The sequence below is a fragment of the Melospiza georgiana genome, chromosome 11 (assembly GCF_028018845.1).
Source record: "Melospiza georgiana isolate bMelGeo1 chromosome 11, bMelGeo1.pri, whole genome shotgun sequence".
Classification (NCBI taxonomy): Eukaryota; Metazoa; Chordata; class Aves; order Passeriformes; family Passerellidae; genus Melospiza; species Melospiza georgiana.
In genome coordinates, this window is record NC_080440.1 from 16,123,757 (window position 1) to 16,144,193 (window position 20,437).

Here is a 20,437-nt window from a genome sequence, read left to right on the forward strand (position 1 = left end):
TGCCCCTCAGCAGTGGCTGTCCCCTCTTAGTGCTCTGGAATCAGGAGGGATAGATCAGAGCTGCTGAATGTCTCCATGAGAGTGAGCAGAAATCAATGATGTGCCATTGGAGCCCTTGAGACAATCCTATCTAATCAAACAGACCCAGAGAAAACAGCATCTTACTGGCCATAAAACACCAGAGGCTTATTTCCCTCATAAATACTGAGCTGACACCCCTCCTGCTAGAGTCCCTTTGGCTTCTCCTTCCTCCTCTCCCATCCTTCCACTTCAATGCTTGGCTGCTGACAGCTCCTAATAACTTGGACTCCGATGCGGTCCCTGACCGCCTAATCAGGGTTACATTAATGAAGTGGTTATCTCATCCAGCCTGACCCCAAAACATCCTCTGCAGAGCAGTGCCTGTGCCCAGCACTCCAGGGAAACAGGTACTTTCTGCAGCAGCCCAAGGCTGGTGGGGTCCAACTCTGCAGCAAGAAGCAAACCCTGGGCAGCCTGAGGGACATCCTGGCTCTGCTCAAGCCCACAGCAGAGATGCTGATGTCTCACTCTCATTTCAGCCTCCATGGTTGTAGCAGTGGCCTGTGTCCCATCCCTACCCCTTCTCCCAGCCAACTTTCCCAGAGCTATCAGGAATTACCCAGAACAACCACTGCAAGGGTGTCTTCTCACACCCTCTAGTTCAGGGTGAGGAGCACACCTGAGCTTTACGAACATGGTGAGCTTCAGGAGGAGCTTTAGCCAGACCCCTCCTACAACAGAGTATTTGGAACTTTTCCTCTCATATCAGGGCTGTCCCAATTATTGCCTTAGAGCTGTGGGCTAAGAAACTTCTAGCAAGGCCTGAGTTCTTGGCTGCACACATCACAGTGAAATGAAACTCTGACAGGGGGCATGGTCTGACCCTTCCCTATCTGCTGCCACCCAGCGTCACTGAGGTCACTTGCCACCAGCTGTAACACAGGGGATGCAAACCATAGGGAGCTGCTGAGTTCCAGGACATTTCTGCAGACAAGCTCACCCAGGTGACAGGTGCTAGAGCTGAAGGAAACACTGATGGTCCTCCCCAGAGACACAGCAGCCCAGGTGATGAGGGCCAGCTCATGAGCTGCCTGAAATCAATCCTTCCTCTGTTTTGCCCAAGGAGAGGACTGTCCCCATGAGAACTCCTCAGGAATGTTATCCTGCCTGCAATAGCCTCCTGTAGGGTTTAGTCTTGCTCCTTGGCTTCACTAGTTTTGGCTTCTAAATTCCCAGAAGCCTCCCACAGTGTGCCCAGCCTTTTCCATGAGGAAAGCTCTCCAGACTAAGGAGGAATCCGTCTGCTTCCCAGAAAAGCAGGACACAGCTGGGAGAGGTTTGGGGACATTTCCCCACTTTCTACAGGGTGATGGGGTTTACCATTGCTCCCCAGCTCTACCAGCCTCCCTGGTACCCCTTGTGCCTCAGGGGGATGCAACAGAGACTTGTCTCCCTCTCTTCCCTCCTCTCAAACAGGGCAAGGAGGGTGGGAATAGCAAAGCCAAGGGGAAAAACAAAACAACAAAGCACCGTATAATCTGTATATTTCACCGTTTGGCAGAGGGGATTTTTTAATCATTTAATAGTTTTAATCCTTTATCAGATGCTCATCTAAGAGGATTTTGCTGCACATACAAGATTTGGTACAAATTCATTTGCAGTAAATATACTCATTTAGCAAGTTTATTTCCTGCCTGGGCACTGAGGGAGGTAAGTTGGCTGCTATTTGACAAAGGTGTCAAGACCTTGCCGGAACTCTTCTGTGATGTACTTTTCCTGATTTTTGCAAGCCAGCATCTCAGCTACTGGCAAAAAATGACATTGGGCATCCTCACAGCTCAATGTCCCTGCAGACAGGGGGGGAACACCTTTGGACAGCAGCAGCCTTGCACCCCAGCCCCGAGGGCACCTTCTCCCAGAGGTGCGCAGAACCCACCCTGCCCTACTAACTCCACACTGCTGGGGGCTTGCTGGCTGTTTCTGCACCAGTAACTGAAGGGGGACACAGCATTGCCCCACCACCACCCACACCAGAGCAGCCATGGCCCAGGCTCCCCAGGGCATTTTGGCATAGAAAGCCCAGGTTAGGTTAATTTCCTCTGGGGAGAAGAGGTCAGCCACAAGGACATGAACCATGCCATGCCATTGTCTTCAGAGCCAGGGAATGGGGACAAGCTTTTTTACTTATTAGAAAAGCTAAAATGCTGCTGAAAGCCCCTGGGTTTGAGGCAACAAACAGACTGGCAGAGCAGGCTGCTGCAGCTCTAGAGAGAGGGTGCAAGCCAGGGGAGATGGGGTTTGTTCACTCCTGCTGCATTCCTGGCCCAGCCACATCCTCCTGTGCCCCGTGGCTGACAGTCAATCCAGGCCAGCCCAGGAGAGCCCTGCTCACACTGGGTGACTGCAGTGGGGTGTGATGGATAGCAAGGGACACCTGAGAGCACAGTTGCCCCCCCCAAAGTCCCTCTATGCAGCTGAAATCTCCAATTCTCCAGGTACTTTGGGGAGAGGAAATAGGAATGAAAACAACAATGAATTTACACCTGAGGCTCTGTTAATTTAAAAGTGGCCAGAAGATATCATCTATATTATAACAGCAATGTGCTCTGTATGCATGCAAGGCAACTGCTGAGGCACAGCAAAGGTTTTCCAACTGGAACACAATTCACAGGATATAAAGATACTTCTTTAGATGGCTTAAAGCTACAACAGAGCCTGCTGCAGGGCTGATCATTTCTCATGTTTTTGTGCGCTTCAGTTTCTTTATGTATTTGCTTTCGGCTAAATACTTAGAAATACGCTGTAGGAACTGAAGCTGGATCTCCCAAATGCCAGCTCCGCGATTAACCTGTGGGTTGTTCCACTGCCAGCCTCTCTCCTCTCATCTCACAAGCTCTGATCTTCATCTAGAGAATGGAATAAAAAGTTTCCGCTTCCCCACAGCTGTCAGGGAATGCACAAATCCCTCTCACCTCTCTTTAAGGCCAGTACAAAGGCCCTGTTTAAAAGAAAAGGGCACACAATATTTCCCTGACACTTTATACCCTCTTAGGGCAAAACCCAAGTGCCACATTTTTGTGTTCACAGAGCAGGGAAGTGCACAAGCAGCATCAGTGTCAGCACAATGCTGGTTTTTATCTTGGCCAGACAAGGGAGAGACAGAGGGTGAGGGACGGAGGGAGGGTTTGCTTCTGCCTCTGTGGAGCAGGCAGCAAACCCAGTCATGCCAATGCATGGCCTTTGGATGGAGGCTTTGATTAAAATACAGGAGTGATCATGGTTGGATTTACACCAGAATCATCCAGTCAGCAAGCTACCTTCCTTTCCCTGGGATACCCTAATGTAATCCCAGATGCATGGTCAGCTTTTTAGACAAACAAGTTTTTGGCAGCTTTTTGGCTCCCCAACATGTAACTCCCACTGTAAAGCACGGTGGGGCAGAGAGGACACCTCCCTGGTCAAACAGATCACACCACACCTGCCGCAAAAATCAGGCATAAATTCTACTGCAGCATTAATAACTCAGAAAAATATTGTGCCCAGTCCAGGCCTTGGTTAATTCAAACAAGCCCACCAGTCTGACAGCTTGGTTTGAATGCTCTGGTGCTTGAAATGCAAAATACAACATAGCCCATTAACCCGTGTCTGCAGAGAATTATATCTTATTTTTTGTAGTTTATTCAACAAATCCAATAGACTGATCCTATCCTATTCCCTCTGCCTTTAAGACAATCCAAGAATCTATTTACTTTCCTCTTTCCACATGGATGGCAGCAGTGATAGGTGCTTTGGGAGAGAGAGTGCCCACTAACATTTATTTATGGTCCAGTAGCAGCTGCAGCATGCGAGCACTGCTTGTGTGCACAGTGAGATACACTCCCTGCCCCACATCCTTACAGTCTGTAACACCTCCTAAACCTTCATTTCTTGGGACAAGAGCCTAAGAAAAGACTTCCTGGTGTAAACTGCCCTTGGCACCTCGTGCTGGCCCCTTCCACAGCCCAGGCACCAACCCAGGCTGGTGCAGTCCAAGTGTGGTAATTCCACATTTTGCAGATGGTGAATCTAGGGCATGAAAAGGTCAAGGCTCAGGCCTGACAAGCAGAACAGGTCTTTAGAGTATGTGTTCTGATAGCAGAACATGGCTAACTACATTTTTGGGTCCTAATACCTGTGTGTGGCAGCATCTAGGATCTCATTCAGGACCACAACCAAGACAATGTTCTGCTCTTTCACAAACCCAAGCCTCAAGCTGCTCAAGGGGCCAAACAACCCTCAGCACTGGGATCACCTTAATCCATGACCAGATCCAGATCAAAATTCAGAAAACAGCTGCTGCTTGGTACAACAGACAGAGCAAGCCCCAGCCTGCTGGGATGCAGCCTTGCTCATATTTTTGCTGGTCCAGAAGAGTGATTCAAAACTCTGCAGTTTAGCACTTTGAGCTCCCTGCATAGATATATCTGATGCATTCAGGTACCACTGTGTATGTGGCACCTCCAGGGAATTTATTTTCCCCCTCTTTGCCAAGATAAACAGCATACCAAGCATGAAGGGGGGAGGAGACAAGGCTGATTTAAGTGATTTCACTTTGCGATTTTCTGTGTTCTTTTTAAGTCGCTTATCCATTTCAGTGCTCAATATTCGGCTCTTTCCCTAATTAGAAAATCGCTAATCTGCTCTGAAAAATGTAAAAGTGAGTCTTGCTTACGTGCATTGCTTGGAATATGCAAGTGTGTTGGGTTTTGTGTTGCTTCCAAGCTCTTTTTAAAAGGCTTCTGGTGTCTCCAGCTGGCATCACTTGCTCCTGTTGATCCCTCCCCCAGTCCACACTCAACCCCTGTGTGCAGAGCAGTGCTATGCATACCTAGTGCCTCCAAGAAATTATTCCTGCTCTAGTCCCAGTACACATATTGAAACTTTGGCACCCCTATAAATAACATCTTCAACCCTTTCTTTGCCTGGGCAACACCTCTCAAACAGAACAGGACAACCTGTCCACACCACCTCCCAAACACCAGCAGCCCTGAAACCCTGGGAAGGAACAGGGGAGAGCTCTGAAGGTGGGAGCTCAAGAAAAGTGAATATTCAGATCAGACCAGGATTGCTTCAAGGTTCAAAAGCAGCACTGAATTAGCCCGTTAGAGCCACAAGACTCTACCAGGGAGCAGAGAGAGTGGGGCTGCTCTACACAGAGGACAATACAGAAGCCATTGGTGACCCCAGGGCAGCCCTCACCCACCCAGCACAGACCCACCAAGTCTGAGCAGGACTAGGTAGAGACAGGCCCAGTGAACAGCCCCAGGCAGGGGGGGTGACAAGTCAGAGGCAAATTCCACCACAGAGCTCAGGCAGGAACAAGAGAGAGTCAGAGCCTGGTTACCTGCAGCAGAGGCCCAACATCCAGTCAGAGACAGGACTGGACACCAGGTTACCTGCACTGCCACTGCAAGGTTCATCCAGGAGAGAAGGCAAGGCAAGGAACTGCAGCATGGATCTGGAGTGCACCCAAGGAGCCAGCAGCAGGGACAATGCTGGGGACAGGCACAGCTCCAACAGGGCTCGGGAAGGCACAAAGAGCTGAGCTCCAATGAAGCTCCTCAGGCTGAGGAGCAGAGCGTGGTCCCAGGTGAAGCTGGTTAAGTTAATGAGGCTCATTAACACACTGGGGCCCTCCTGGCTGGTCAACACCACACCCTTCCCACCCTGTGTGCTGCTGAGGAGATCCCAGCCTGGGTAAGAGCAGCACAGGCAGGGACAGGGGGATTGTTCAGCCTAGGGCAGGACGACCAGCAGAGCAGACTGAGCAGTTCCCAGCTCAGCAGTGCTCTGTGCATCAGGAATTCAACACCTGCTTCGAGGTATAAATCCAACTGTCCTGAAGGGCAGCAGCTGGTGGCCCTAGACAGCAGTGTCTAGCCTGGGTAATTCATCACTACCCTTTTGTGGAAAAAATCCCATTAAGCAGACACCAGCATAAGACCAAAGAGTGAGGGCTTGGTCCTGAACAGCTCACCCCAAGAAGGCAGTGCAAAGATCAGGCTCCTCTGCAACAGGTGAGTGCACCTGCAGAACATCCCTGGTCCTGGGCAGAGCTGCTTGCACCCCATCAGAGCACATCACTTTTACACAAATCCCAGCATTGCTCAGCCAGCAGTTGACATTGTACTAAGAAAAAAACAACCCACCCACACACTGCATAACCAGCAATCAGGGGAAAAAAGAAATCAGGAGGAGCTGGCCTGCAGTGCTTCAAGCCTCACCTCTAACAAGGCACCCACCACCTTAGAGAAACACTCCAGAACCCTCCTGGCTAGCTGTGTACTATGAATAGCACCTGTTTAAGCACCACTCCATCTTTACCCTAGACAAGAAAGATCTCTTGCCTAGGTATCCACACAGCACAGAAGTGAGATTAAAAACAGACAGGCAGTGTCCTGGCCAGAATAGCCAGGATAGGCTGTTCCATGGGCTCTGCACCTCTCTCCCCAGTGCTATGGCTGTGGTCTGTCACACTTGGCTACCTGCACATTAAGTTGAGCAACTGCTGTGCTGCTACAGCATCGTGCTGTGAGCTGCAGCTCTCACACTGCACATTTCAGGGTTGTTAAAATCAACTTCTCAGTGCTCTTGTACCTAAACCTTTCCCCACACTGGAAGAGCCATCCTGGTGTCCTCATTCCTCTCTTCTCCGTTTTCTTGCTGATTTGGGAAGAGCTGTGTCCCTGGCTGTGCCATGCCCATTGCTCCCTCTCTCCAGGTACCTGTGAGAGCCAGGCCCTGTGCCCAGTGCACCCAGCAGCTCATGGCAGACACATCCCTGTCCTACAGGAACACAGCCAAAGCAGGAGGAAGAAACTCTGCAGCTATAACCAGCAACAGTACAGCTGAAGAACTCAAACCCCTCCTATTACACCATTTTCCAGGGGTGCTATTTGCTCACAAGCTTTTCCCAAGCAAGCCCTTTGCTAGGAAGAGTGGTACAACTTAAATGGTAATTAGTCACTCATCCTGCCCTTGCTCCCAAAGGAGCTCCAGGAACATTCTGGGGAAAGACTGTGGAAATTAATCCAAGGCTGACATGCAGGCAACATTGCATTGCAGTGGCATGGACAGTTTTCCACGAATCTTCTCCTGCCCAGATTGCTCACAGGAGAGGAAGGGTACACAGCTGCTATCATAAACCTTTCCAGCCAAACCGCCCCGCTTCATTATAGCTTGTCACCTGCTCAGGGAAATCACTTGTCACAAAAATTTTCTTTTCCACTTAACGACTTCAAACTCAATTTGAGGATTGGCTCAGCAGACTGCAGCTGAGGTACCTTTCAAACAGAGTGTGCACCTTCCCTGGTATGAGGCAGTGCTGGAGGGATGGCAGTTGTATCTTCCATTTGGGATGCAGATCTGCCATAAGCTTGGGGTAATTAAAGGCCTGACTCAGCAAAGCACAACAGCCCACTGACTGTAAGTCCACACTTACTGTTTAATAGGGATGAAATCTGTTAGACTGAGGCTGATGAGACCCTGACCTAAACAAGGGCTAGGTGAGGAACTGGGGATCATGACAAGGGATCTGCAGAGCAAAGGAGTGAAAGAAGCAGATGCCTCTGCATGGCCAGATTCGAGAGCATTCATACATTGCAGTGTGGTGCCAGGATCAGCCCTGAAATGCAGAATTTACTCAGCAGTAAGCAAAGGGAGCTGACTGTCGCAGGCTGGTACTCGAAATGCTCAGCACCTCCTCGCTGATGAAGCACACACATAGCTTGTGGTGCTATCACATACTGAGGTTGGTACAAGACAGCATCAGTGGGCAAGGCAGGCCAACGCTCCTAGTCACTGCAACTACATAAATAATGCAAATACTGCACTCAGGAAGAGTCACAAATTAAAAAAAATAGATTATGCCATGAGGGAAGCCAGGAAGATAGAGGCTCTCATAAGTTAAATGTCTTTCCTACAGTCACCAAGCAAGTTTCAGAGCCAAAACTAGAAGCTGGTGCACCCAGTGCCCTTCTCTGCACCCCAGACTATCTTTGCAGCACTTTATGGTATAGTGACAAAGTTTCCCTACCACAGATCTAGTCTAAAATTATTCCTGCTTACTGGAATTGCAAAAAAGGATTAGGAACAACTCTCTTGGATGACCTAGAATGATCTGTTAAAATTCTGCACGTGAATGTTGTTAAATGTAAGCATAAGGTAAGTGAATGCTGTGTCCCACATCCTCAGTGAAATTAATAGGCCCTGTGTTATGATGGAGCAGACACAAAATCATTGCTACAATGAGGCAGGGCCATGATTTATTTATCTAGTTTGCACTGTTCCTAAGTAGCTGCACACAGTATATTAGGTAAACTTAAACATATATCTTGTTGCTTTAGCAGCCCAATGACAGCAATCACACCTCCTCTAAAAGCAGAATAAATTGAACAGGAAACCAATGAATCAGCTTAAGAATCTCCTCACCAGGACACTTCCCCCCTTGCTGCTGGGGCAGCTGCCCAATCCCACCTCTACAGGCCCAGGTGAGGATGGGTGGAGCACAGGGCTGCTGCTGAAATCCACACTCAGCTGCAGGTAGCAGGCTGGGGTCAGCGCCCGCTCCATTTGGCTCAGCAGGCTGAGCGTGTTCTCAGGAGACAGCAGTTCAAATTAGCACATTAGCACAACTGCCAAGAATTGAAAGCCCAGTGCACCCAGCTAAACACTTGAGATTTGCTCCAGTGGCTGCTGGAGTAAGCCCTGCTCAAGGCACAGATAACATGAGCAGTGTTGTTTCTCAATGACACAGACCCTCCCTACAGCCAGCAAGCCTGCCCCACACCAGCACCAGCCCAAACACAAAGGCAGTGCTATGCAAAAGCATCAGCACAGCTCCTAAAAGCAGACCCATCCTGCAAACAAGCTAAAAAAGGAGCTGCATTAATGGACAGTGCACCAAATCCTGCTCCAGAATTAGCTGGGGTTCAGCAAACCCATCCCTTTGCGTGCACAGAGCATCCCACAGCACTGCCTCATCCCTCTTACCCACCCTCAGAGGGGTTCCTGCCATTCATCCTCATCATCATCTCCATCCCTGCCCAGAAACCCAGTCAAGATTTAAGAAAAAAGAGAACTTTAAAACATTTCATCATCAAGAGTTAAAAATACTTTCTTCAGCCAACTGCAAGGCAAGCAGAGGGGACAGTGCTTACTACAATGTATGGCTGCAAATTGAGATTCCTGTTTTAGAGAAAGATCTGGTGCTCTGGTGGTTTCAATACATTTTTAAAGCCCTGTAATAGAGACTTATTTCAGCTCCTCTCTCCACAAGGAGCCTTTAACTTACTAGCAACCCCACTCCATTAGTTACACAAGCAACCAGTTCCCATCTAATTGGTTTATAAGACAGCAGGTCTTCCTTTTTAATGGCTGATTAATTGCCACACTGCCCAATGCAAGGCTGTGATTCACTTGTCTCTGTAGAGATTCAGCAGGGAAGCCTGAGGCTTCCATGTAAAGGGAGGGATTGACACCTAAAAAAAAAAGTTGTGATCCAGTCAGAACCAAACTGGCTGGCAGCCTCTCCCAGTAACCTTCCTACCACCTCCATCCTGTAAAAGCCAAGGGAAATAAAATACTCCTATTTTTAAGGCAAAATTGGATGTTCATCAGGGAGATAGGGCTCATTTAGTTTTTAATTTTTCATTTAGCTCCAGGTTAAATTCAGGCAGGGAGCCTGATGTTGAAATGGATTGAACAACTGTTTTAACACCATCCAGCTTTCTTTCCAAAGCTCTTCCATCTCCCCATACATTGCCAAGAAAGGGACCAAAGTGGACAAGAATAGGGAGATTAAACAGAAACAAAAGCCAGAGTCAGCACCAGGCTGGCCTAATGTGGGCACAGCTTTGTTGTCGGCATTTTGCTGTTTGTTGTCTGCAATCCTTTTAAGGTGGCTGCAGCTTGCAGCCAGCATAATCCTGATTTTGTAAGGGTTTGGGGTTTTTTCCTCCCCCTTCCTTTTTTCACATTGCCAGCAATTGATTTCATTTAACATTTTCATTCCTCTGCCCGCTGTAAATAACCACTTGGCAGTTGAATTTCTCAAGTAGAACAGGCAGCGGCTGCTTACTCCCTTCCTGGCAGCTGGGGGGGAATCTGGCAAGCACTAAAGCAAGGAGCTGTTTCAAGTAGCTTTGAAATGTGCAAGAGATTACATGGGTAGCACTTGGAGTGGAAGAAGTCACAATACCGAAAGGCTGAGAACTTATTTTTGAAAAACCTGGTGAACTTGGTGGCTGAGAGGCTAAATTCACCAGGGAGGGGTGAGCATTTGACTCCCAGTCCATGGCTCTGCACAGCCACTGATGGATGCCAGCAGAGAAGGGGGACCAGGCTACTGCAGCTCATGGTTCCCAGTAATCTGGCAGCACATAACTGCACCTAAACCAGCACACAAGGTACAACCCAAGGAGAAACAACACGAGTTGCCACCTCCTTGTGCGCTGCAAGCAGCACTTGCTCACTGCCACGCTCTGCTGTGCACATCAGCAGGCTGAGCTACTGCATCAGTGCTTGTCACACCAGCCCTGTCTTCCTCCCTGGGGCCCAGCTCTCAGTGTGTTGGTGCTGCATTCCCAAAACGTTCAGCAGGACAAGATACCTCTGACCTTCAAGATACCTGTGCCATGTCCTCGCCCACTGGCTTGGCAACACATGGCCACCCTGCCAGGAAAGCTCAAGACATGAGAGGAAAAGAGCCCCTGATTATCACCCAGTTTATTAGCCACAAATTTCTGTTCTGGTTCATAATCCCAAGAAATCCCTGACCTCACTAGAGTTGGACAAATTTAGGGCCAGAGCAAACTTCACTGTAAGTCAGCCTCCACAGCAGAGTAATAAAGGAGTCACAGAATCAATGTCAACTGGCAGCAGATGAAATCCCTGGGTTCATCTTAGTCATCCTGGCATAGTATCCGTGTAACTCCTTTAGGCTTAAAGCATTTGACTTGTATTTTATGTGAGGAGGGAGAGGTTGTTGCCCCAGAATAGCCAAGCTGCCCCCAAACACAGGCATTCCCAGTACAAGGCTTTGTTGCCATCCAAGGGAGGCTGAGCCACAGAGATCAAGCACAAGAATGGGTATTTACCACCCTGAATGGCTGCACGCAAAGCTAAGCGAGCACACAGTCTTAATAATGATTAATTTGTAAGGGTTGCTTTTTAGCTTTTGTTCAGAAAAAGTCAGCATATTCTGAGCAGAGCTATTAACAATACCAACAAGCAGAGCTCATACCACAGGCTACGTGGCCTAATTCCACCCTGCTTTTCTGATGCTGCAAAAAAGCTGCAGTAGAAGATCTCGTCAGCAGCAGGATCCTACCACACACCGGCCCCACCGCGCATCCCAGCCCTGAGCAGCTCCTGGCAAGGGCTGCCCGCTCCTGCCCGGCCCCTGCCCCTCAGCCCGGGCTGGAAGCACAGCGCACAGCTTGGGGAGTGCCCCCGCCGCACTGGCAGAGGCAGAGCGGAGCAGGGATGACAAGAGCGGAGCTGGCAGCTCTGCAGAGCGCAGCCCAGCAGCAGGTTCACCTCTCCCTTCCCCTCCGCAGCCCCAGAGGGGGAGGCTCGGGGCAGGCCGGGCGGTGCAGCAGCGGCCGCGGCCGGGCCGGGAGCTCCGTGCTCCGAAAAGCGCTCGCCGTGGGCACGGGCACACAGCGCTGCCAGCAGAGGCTGTGCGGGAGTGCCTCGAGAGGCAGAGTCGGGCTAATGCACAGCTACACAGCGGGATAAAACACTTGCTCACCCACAAAAACACACCTGGGGCGCCAGGGGCGCGGAGGGAGCTCCTGCCCCGCTGTGCCAGGCGCTGCCGCAGGGACTGCTGTGACAGGACTGCTGTCACCTCCCTGCCGCCAGCCGCACCTGGAGAGGTGGCCCTGTGCTGCTGATGGGCTATCCTCCATCCCTCACCTGCGAAGGGCTTTGTCTGCTCAGACCAGCAGGAGCTGGTATTTTCCTCCGCACACTCATTTTCTGCCCCGCAGAGCTGAGTGCAAAGGCAGCTGCGTCCCACAATCCAGAGCACACAGGGCAGGACAGGCAGGGCTAATCCCCATCCCACAACTTGACACGCTAAGTGCATTAGAGGCTGTTTTTCTATTTGCTTGTTTTTTATATATTCATTTTAGTAATTTTGCTTCACCTCTTTCTCCCCAGCAGACAAACAGTGGAGTAGAGCAAGCATGGATAATTCTCATCCCATTTTATTTTATTTCTCTGTGGCGTTTCTCTGTTTGCTTTTGAGAGGAGGGGGTTGTTGAAGCATGTGTATTGCTTTGCAATTACAAATTAGCTTTTTAAATGAAGTGTGCTGCAAGAGGCCTGATATGCCATGTGTGAGTGTGCTACTCAGCCTCTGATGAGAAACAAAAGTGGAAAAAAACCCACCCTTCAAATAACTGCTGTGGTGCCACTCACAGAGCCTGGTCTGAGCAGGGAGCTCTGCACAGGTGCAGGGTGAGGAGTGGTCACAGTCGTGGGCTCCTTGTAGGGGTTTGGATCCCAGAGACAGCAGAAAGATTTTTTTAGCAGAGTAAATGGAAGCACTTGACAGCAGGAACCAGGTCAAAGCACAGCTCTGCTCAGGCTTCAGGGAGGCTCTGAGCAGAGGGGAGGAGACAAGGAAAAGGCATCCTTCATCTCTCCCATCGAGGGGCCTCAGCTTTCCCCAGACCTCCAAATGCAGAGCCTGCCATGCCACCAGCGCCTCTGTGCAGGGGACCTCTGGAAGAGCTGAATTTTACAGGCACCAAAGTTTGGATACTGTAGCAACGTGACATTTCCCCATCCCTCTTCCATGAAAATCCTCAAAGGCTGTGGCAGTAAAGCCAGGTCCTGCACACTCTTCCAGGGGGCTTTGGCACTGTAGGTCATCACCACAGTGAGAACTTGTAGGCCTGCTCTGGATCTGACACCCCTTAGGCAGCTGCTGGTGGGAAATACACCTCCAAGAGCAGTCCTGGAAAGGCAGCATACTTTCAGCCCGATATGCTTTCAGCCTGCCCACAGATTTAGGGAACCAGTAATTGCCTGCAGAAGCCTGGAACCACCTCTTTCCCAGTGTCTGTTATTAGCAAGTCGAGTGAGCGCCTTGTTGTTGACAAACATTCAACTGCAGATGTGCCTTAGCCATGTCCCAACCTCTCTTCTTCCATCACCTGCAATTTTTGCAGCAGCTGATCAAACGAGCATACGCAGAATGAGCGCTCACCAAGCGTTATCAGATATTCAACACAAAAGGAAAAGTTGACAAATGATCAAATGCAGTTCTATCTCCAGTCTGCTGCTCTCAGACAACTGACAAACAGAACACCAATGGTGACAGTCTCCTCTAAATTCAAAGGCAGTCAGAGAGCAGCCATTCAGCAAAACAGCTGCAATAAAAAATAAATACCCCTAACCCCAGCAAAATTAAAAACCCCTTGTATTTTAACTCCAGAGCTCAGAAAACCTTAACCCCCAAAGCCAGTCCTCAGAGCTGGGTAAATACCAAAAGCTTGCTCAGATCCCCTCTATGAACCTTTGGATTCCACTATGGGGTTTCCCTGCATCCTTTCAGACACATGGGGGGTTTTACAGTTTATTTTGGTTTAGGACATAGGCAAGAATCTACTTGAAGCATTTTAGGAGTGTTCCCAAGCCCTCATTCCCAGATCCTGACCACTCTGCCCAGTCCTTTCCCCTTTCTTTTCACTTGTCTCTGCCCAACTCACCCAACCATTAAGGAGCCTATTGTACAGCACTAACCTGCCATCCGTGGCCCTGTGCTGCTGATGTGCTTTCCTCCATCCCTCACCTGTGAAGGACTTTGTCTGCTCAGACCAGCAGGAATTGCTATTTCCCACCGCACACTCATTTTCTGCCCAGCAGAGCCGAGTGCAATTTTAAGGTCTCTGTCAACCACCCCGTCCTTCTTACTACCTCCAAGTCTTTCCTTAGAGCTGCTAAATCATGAGCCTATAACTATCTAGACACTATGATCTGCATCTAAGAAAATAAATCTCATGTTTTATAAAATACTGGCAGAGTTTTTCCCTCTGTTCCTCATTAAGCCTATTTGGTTCACACGACATGTCCCCCGTGCAGACTGTAGCAGCAGCAGCGTGCAAGTTCAATGTAGGAAGAATAAAGAGCTACCTCGAGATTCACAGCATATTAAAATTAACAGCCACTGCAGTCAAACACTGTATCTCTCTCCAATCTCATTACAAATAGCTTCTAACATAAAACAGGATCCACTTCACAATATTTCATAGAATGATCCACAAGGAAATACAGAAAAGACAAATACATGCCAGAGTTTGCTTGAGCAAAGCCCAAGAACATGGAGGGAAGCAGAGCCATGCACTGCTGTTGTGCCCTGAGCCGGCTGCACCCCACTCATCACCTCTGCTGACCAGACACTGCTGGGTCACACGGGCAGAGCGTGGGAGCTCAGCTCAGGGCTTTCTACTCTGAATCCAAGAACAAAATAGTGACAAATAAAGGCAACATAAATGAAGACACTCTAAGCCTGGAGCAAGCCAAGCAGGCCACGGGCTCCCATCCTCGCCAGTCATGCAATCGGTGTCCTAGTTCGTCCCGGTCATGTGTGGTTAATTGAGCTCCCAAGGGTTTCTTGACCTCATTTCCCAAGACACAACCACAGCTCTGCCCTTCCTGGGCACCTCACTCCAGCGAGCCCCCAGCAATTCCTCTGCATGTGGAACGTGTGCCTGCCACCCCCAGCTTTCTACATAGCACAGCCAGCCACACTCAGCCCATCAGCCAGAAAAACAGCTTTCCATGAACTGCACTAAGAGGCAGAGCCACGCTGGCTGCAGAGCAGGACATCCTGGAGAAAAGCTGCAGACACGGGGGGTACCCCTCATGAGAGCCCCCCATCTGTACCTACAAGCAGTTCCCTACTGTGCTCTCCTGCCCACCCAAGCACAAGCCTTCACCCCAGCAAGCTGCAGTCACCTCCTTTTCTTTTAGCACAGGAAGGGTGGTTTCTGCCTCAAAGCACACCCACCTGGCTCATCCCATCCATCCAGGCCAATTGAGTTTGCTAGACATTCAGCAGCCCCATGTTTCTAGGAGAAAAAGTGGTGCTGTCAAGAATTGCAACAAGGGAAATTGCTCTGGTAGAAAAACCTGGCAGCACACATAGCCTGGGAGCCTGCAGAGCCAAGCTGAGAGTAAGAGGGAGATAACTGAGAAACCAGTGAGGTCTGGAAAAAAGCTTTCACCCCCATATTGCCACTGGGAATCCCTTCCAGCAAGAAACCTGTTAGCAAGAGCTCCCTGGGCTTTGTCTCACAGGAGGATGGAAACTGGGAGCACAGATACAGGAGGAAGCACATGGTACTTGGCTCAATCTATTACCAAAAAGCATTTGCAAAGCCAGTCACTAAGGGTAGAGATTTTATCCATGCAGAACTGGGCTGAGGACACCAGATCCCTGGACAGTCCTGTTGCACCTGACCCTTGCAGGCAGATACACCATGGGGAACAGCCAGACAGAATGTTATTTCCCAAAAATCACCGTTCCCTTTAATCCTTGGCAGCCATGTCTCCTCCCTGCAGCCAGTTTCCTTGAGAAATAGACAGCTTAAAATCTCTAGTGCAGCCTCCAGCATCATCAAGTGCTCCACGCACAGAAAGGGCACAGACAGGAGCGGCATTCATCAGGCTGGGAGACACAGCATCATTTCACTGGGTAGCTGGATGTGGTTGACTTGGATTCGCTCTCTCCCAGGAAATGATTGTGATTGTCAGAGGAGATTGGTATATGATTATTAATAACAACACCACAAGGAAAAATAGAAGGCAATCAGCTGAGCGGGGCCCGGAGAGGAAGCGGGGAGGGTTTGCAGCGTTAGCGCTGGATCCTGCTCAAGGCCTGGCAGGCTGAGAGCACCTTGGTACATGTGTTAGGCAGAAACACAACTGCATTTTGCTTTTCCAATGAACAAATTCCCCAGATGCCATGCAGAGCAAGTTAATAAACAGCAGAAGCAGCAAGGAATAAAGAAGCACAGGCATTAAGGATGGTGTTTGAATAGGTGATTTGCAGAGAGCAAGTTGCAAGGAGTGAAAACCAGAGCAAGGTGCTCAGGTGCTCATTTTTACATTAATATTTGGCATAAGAGAGCACAAGAAATTGTCAAAAGGAGCTCAACACTAGGTTTCAGGGCATCATCTATTGTTCTGCTCTCTCAGGCACTCAGGCAGAGGACCCTGGGTGACTGCAGCCATCGGGCTCAAAGCCACTCATCGCCTGCTTATCACCCAAAGGCACAGACAGGTCTCTCCCTGCAGGGGTATCACAGCACTACACCACCCTGGAGCCTCTGCACCTTCATTTTGCTCCAAAACCATCCCTATCCTGCATATGGATGCTCCAGATTAAATTGCTTGCCAAAATCAGAGGGCTTGCAGCACAAGGAAGCAATGCACGGCATGTGCCAAGTCTCAGCTTGGTTTCACCCAAAAAAATCTCTCTCCATGTGCCCTCTTTTCCCAGCTAATCATCCCCACGATGTGACACCAGCACTGGAATTTCAATTTTATGCTGTATTTGAGAACACATTTCAATAACAGGAGACAAGACCAAGATAATGCAAGTTAAATCCTTGTCCAAATGCATGCCAATTCCCCCCTCTGCTCTTCTTGCAGTGAAGGGATGGTGGCAAAGGAGGAGGAGGAGGAAGAGAAGGAGGAAGGCAGCTCACTCTGTGCTGGCCTCCCCAGGGAAGGGAGGCAGGCTGCCAAGCAGGGGGAGTGCAGGGCTGCAGCCTGTAACTGTGCAAACACTAATGCTGCAAAAGCTAATTTTACAGAGTTCCACTCTGCGGACTCTTCTTTGTCCCAGGATTCCTCAGCCTGAGAGATTAGCAGTTTAGAGATGGAGAAAAAGGAGGTATTTTAAAATTCAGCATAAACTCACTTAGACTCAATGAGCAAGTCAGTTTGGAAGGGTGGGGATGCGCACATGAGAGAGGGCACAAATAAATAGGAAATAATTGAACGACTAAGACGAAGAAAGAGCATATGTGCCACCCTAGGAAGCTCAATATTCGCTTTCATTTTTATTCTCATCTTCATGCCTCTTTGCAGCTTACTTTCTATCCTTTCCAAGCTTTCCCTGATCTCCAAACAATATTCCTGTCTCTGGCTGCCTTTAACTCCCTACCCACCAACCTCCAATCATATTGGCTATTTGCTACTATGCCACAGGCTCTGCAATAGTTTTTTTTAGGCCATGGCTGGGATGAGGCTATGCAGCCTGCAATAAAAATCCCTGCAGTGAACATGGCATAGAATCACAGAATGGTTTGGTTTGAAAGAGACCTTAAAGACAATCTCATTTCAACCCCCTTGCTGTGGGCAGGAACACCTTCCACTAGACCAGGTTTCTCAGAGCCCCAACCCACCTGGCCTGGAACACTTCCAGGGATGGGGCATCCACAGCTTCTCTGGCAGTCTGTACCACTGCCTCACCACTGTCACAGTAATATTTTTCTAACATTCAATATAAACCTATTCCCTTTCAATTTGAAGCCATTCTCCCTTTTCCTGTCACTCCATGCCCTTGTAAACAATCCCTCTCCATCTTTCATGCAGGCTCCCTTCAGGTACCGAAAGGCCACATTTAGGTCACACAGAAGCCTGCCCTTCTCCAAGTTGAACAATCCCAATTCTCTCAGTCTTTCACCACAGGAGAGGTGCTCCATCTCTCTAATGAACTTGGAGTTGCTCCAAGGTTGATGTCATTCCTGTGTGGGGGCCCTAGAGCTGGATGCAGTACTGAAGTGTCATCCCCTACATGATCCTCCAATCCCCACCAACAACCACAGCAGTACCTGCTTGGACCTCACAGACATTCCGTCCTCACCTTTCCATCTCCAGTGTATTTATCCTTGTAACACCTTGGAGAGGGATGGAGGAAACTGCTGCGGGAGCAGCATCACAAATTAAACCCCACAGCTTCCCAAGAGAAGCTACAGGTGATACCCCAGGCCAGAGCTCTCTAGACACAACATCAAAACCTGAGGACTACAGCACACTCGGAGCTTGAATCCTTCTCCCCAGCTGAATCCTCCTCACAGATGAAGAATGGAAGCACTGAGAGCAGCTGTCCCCATCCAGCCAGCACAGGAAAGCTGTTCCTGCACACACACACACATTTGCAGCAAGGGAAAGACAACAGAGAAATGGCTTCAGCGGGAGTTCATTACACTTGTTTATCTTCATTTTGTCTCTAACAGATGAACAGCGTAATGGCTTTGGCTTTCCTGGATGCCACAAACCCAGAAACATCCTAATGAAAAATAAATGTATTTACAGGGAGACGTCAAAACAGCCCAAGACAAGTCAAAGTAATGTGCCTGTGTTGGGAAAGAGTGCTTTTATTTCATTGCCCCTCCATGGCCTTCGAGCAGATCACACAGTGGAGAGAGATAAATATTTTAAATAGTGACACTTCAGCAATGCACGGTTGGGCAAGACAGAATAATTAGAAAATAAATTACTTTTTTTTTGCACGGTAATTCCAAATGTTGAATGAATTGGATTACTTGACAGACTCCAGACCTGTTTCAATATCACAGGTCCTATCCAAAGAGATACAGGGAACTTGGCCTCCAAAATGAAGCCGAAATACAAATAAATGCATCTTAGAGAAAGTGTTTAAGATCTGCCTGGCAACCTCCATAAATCTAAAAGATAGAAGGCTTCTCCTGGCCTCACACCAACAGTTTGGTCTAAAAATAGGTTAATCTTCCCGAGAGCAAAGGAGCCATCATCAACACAACACTGCCTGCAACACGTAGGCTGCCCCCGCAGGCACACACCGCTGCCCTGGGCAGGCACAGTCACACGGTGCACAAAGGCCACTGAACTCACTAATTAATAGCCAAATTCCCTTCCTTCATCCACCCGGGGATGCTCACGTGCCCGACCTGCTGCACTGAGCAAGGGGAGCTGCTGTGATTACCTGGCACAGTCTCTCCTTGCTTCATTTTTTGGAAGAGCGTTTGCATAGATGCAAATGTGTTTCCCCCCAACCCTGACTGACTACACAAATGTAAGGCTGTATAGATTGGGATGAATATGCACACGCATGCTTTCCTGTTGTGCTGACAGAGCATATTGCTTATTTGGGGAAAACAGTGAGATTTCAACTTGTTCAAGTAAAGAGGGTTATATAATCTCTCCTCCCTTGTCCCCTCTCTCGGTCTGATTTTTGATTTAACTTGTCAGATGGTTTAATACCTGTCTTATGCAGACATATGGAAATGGTCACTTATAAACTTTGGAAAACCATAGTTAGGATGCTTTTAGAGAAAAGCCAATTGTTTAATGACCTGCTAAACCAGATATAAAGCTGGGGCAGTTTTTTGCACCAGAGGATTTCGGTTGTAATAAATATATCTTAAGACAGAGCTAAGTGAGAAGAGTAATTACCAATTTAAACAGGAGAAAACCTCTACAAATCCCAAAGAGTTTTCATTAGCTCCCTAAAAAGCATTATAAAGCAGAGCAGGTATATCAGTAATTTTGGATGAAATATTTAAAAGCAACTGTGAAAGAACACGCATGATGGAATCAGGAAATTCGATGTTTTAACACTAGACTGGACTGCAAAGCTAGCAATATCTGCAACCTGAAATGCACAGTGAAACCATCCAAAATTAAATTGTGTGGCAGTTACATAATGTGGGACTGTATTTTTAAATATATTATGTTTTGAAATGTGCTGCTTAGCTAGAGATCTTAAGCCTTAATACTGATTGTTGTATTTTTGCTTAAAACTATTAAAAGAAGTGAGAATAGGTACTTTCAGTATGAAGTTAACAATAAAATCACATTTCATAAAACCACCATCACAATTAATTTTTAAAATCTTAAAAATATCAAAATATCACATGATTCAATTAATTCTGACAAGAGCAAAGAAATGGTACTAGTTTTTGAATTGGGATTTATTTTGGTTTTACCTAAGAGCTCCTTAGTCTAACAGAATTATACATCATAATGGTTGTTCTAAATTGTGCAAACTCCGGGTTTAGATGCAATCATTGGCACTGCAATGCTCTGTTCACATTGCACTGATGTGCACACTCAGAAACATCATTCACCTTAGCACAGCTTTCCCCTGAAGAATATCCTTTGTTTTCAAAATTATTGGAAAAAAAAAAGTAATGGAGTTGCCCAAGGAAGAATTTGCAATGCAATATTTGTTAGCACTTTGAAGTAAAGCATCAATCTCAAGCCATTTAAAAACTGCTTTTAAAAGCAAAGCTGCTAACACATAAAAGCTGGGGAAAGTAGCAACAGCATAAAAGCTGAATTTGCAGCTGGTTTGTACCACTAGAGCAGCTGA

General features: G+C 48.3%; 1 protein-coding gene across 2 annotated transcripts in view; it reads right to left on the reverse strand.

The window, feature by feature from the left end:
• The window catches only part of CACNA2D2 (calcium voltage-gated channel auxiliary subunit alpha2delta 2), a 213,293-nt gene that overhangs the window by 151,028 nt on the left and 41,828 nt on the right, over positions 1-20,437 (reverse strand). The window lies entirely within an intron of this gene.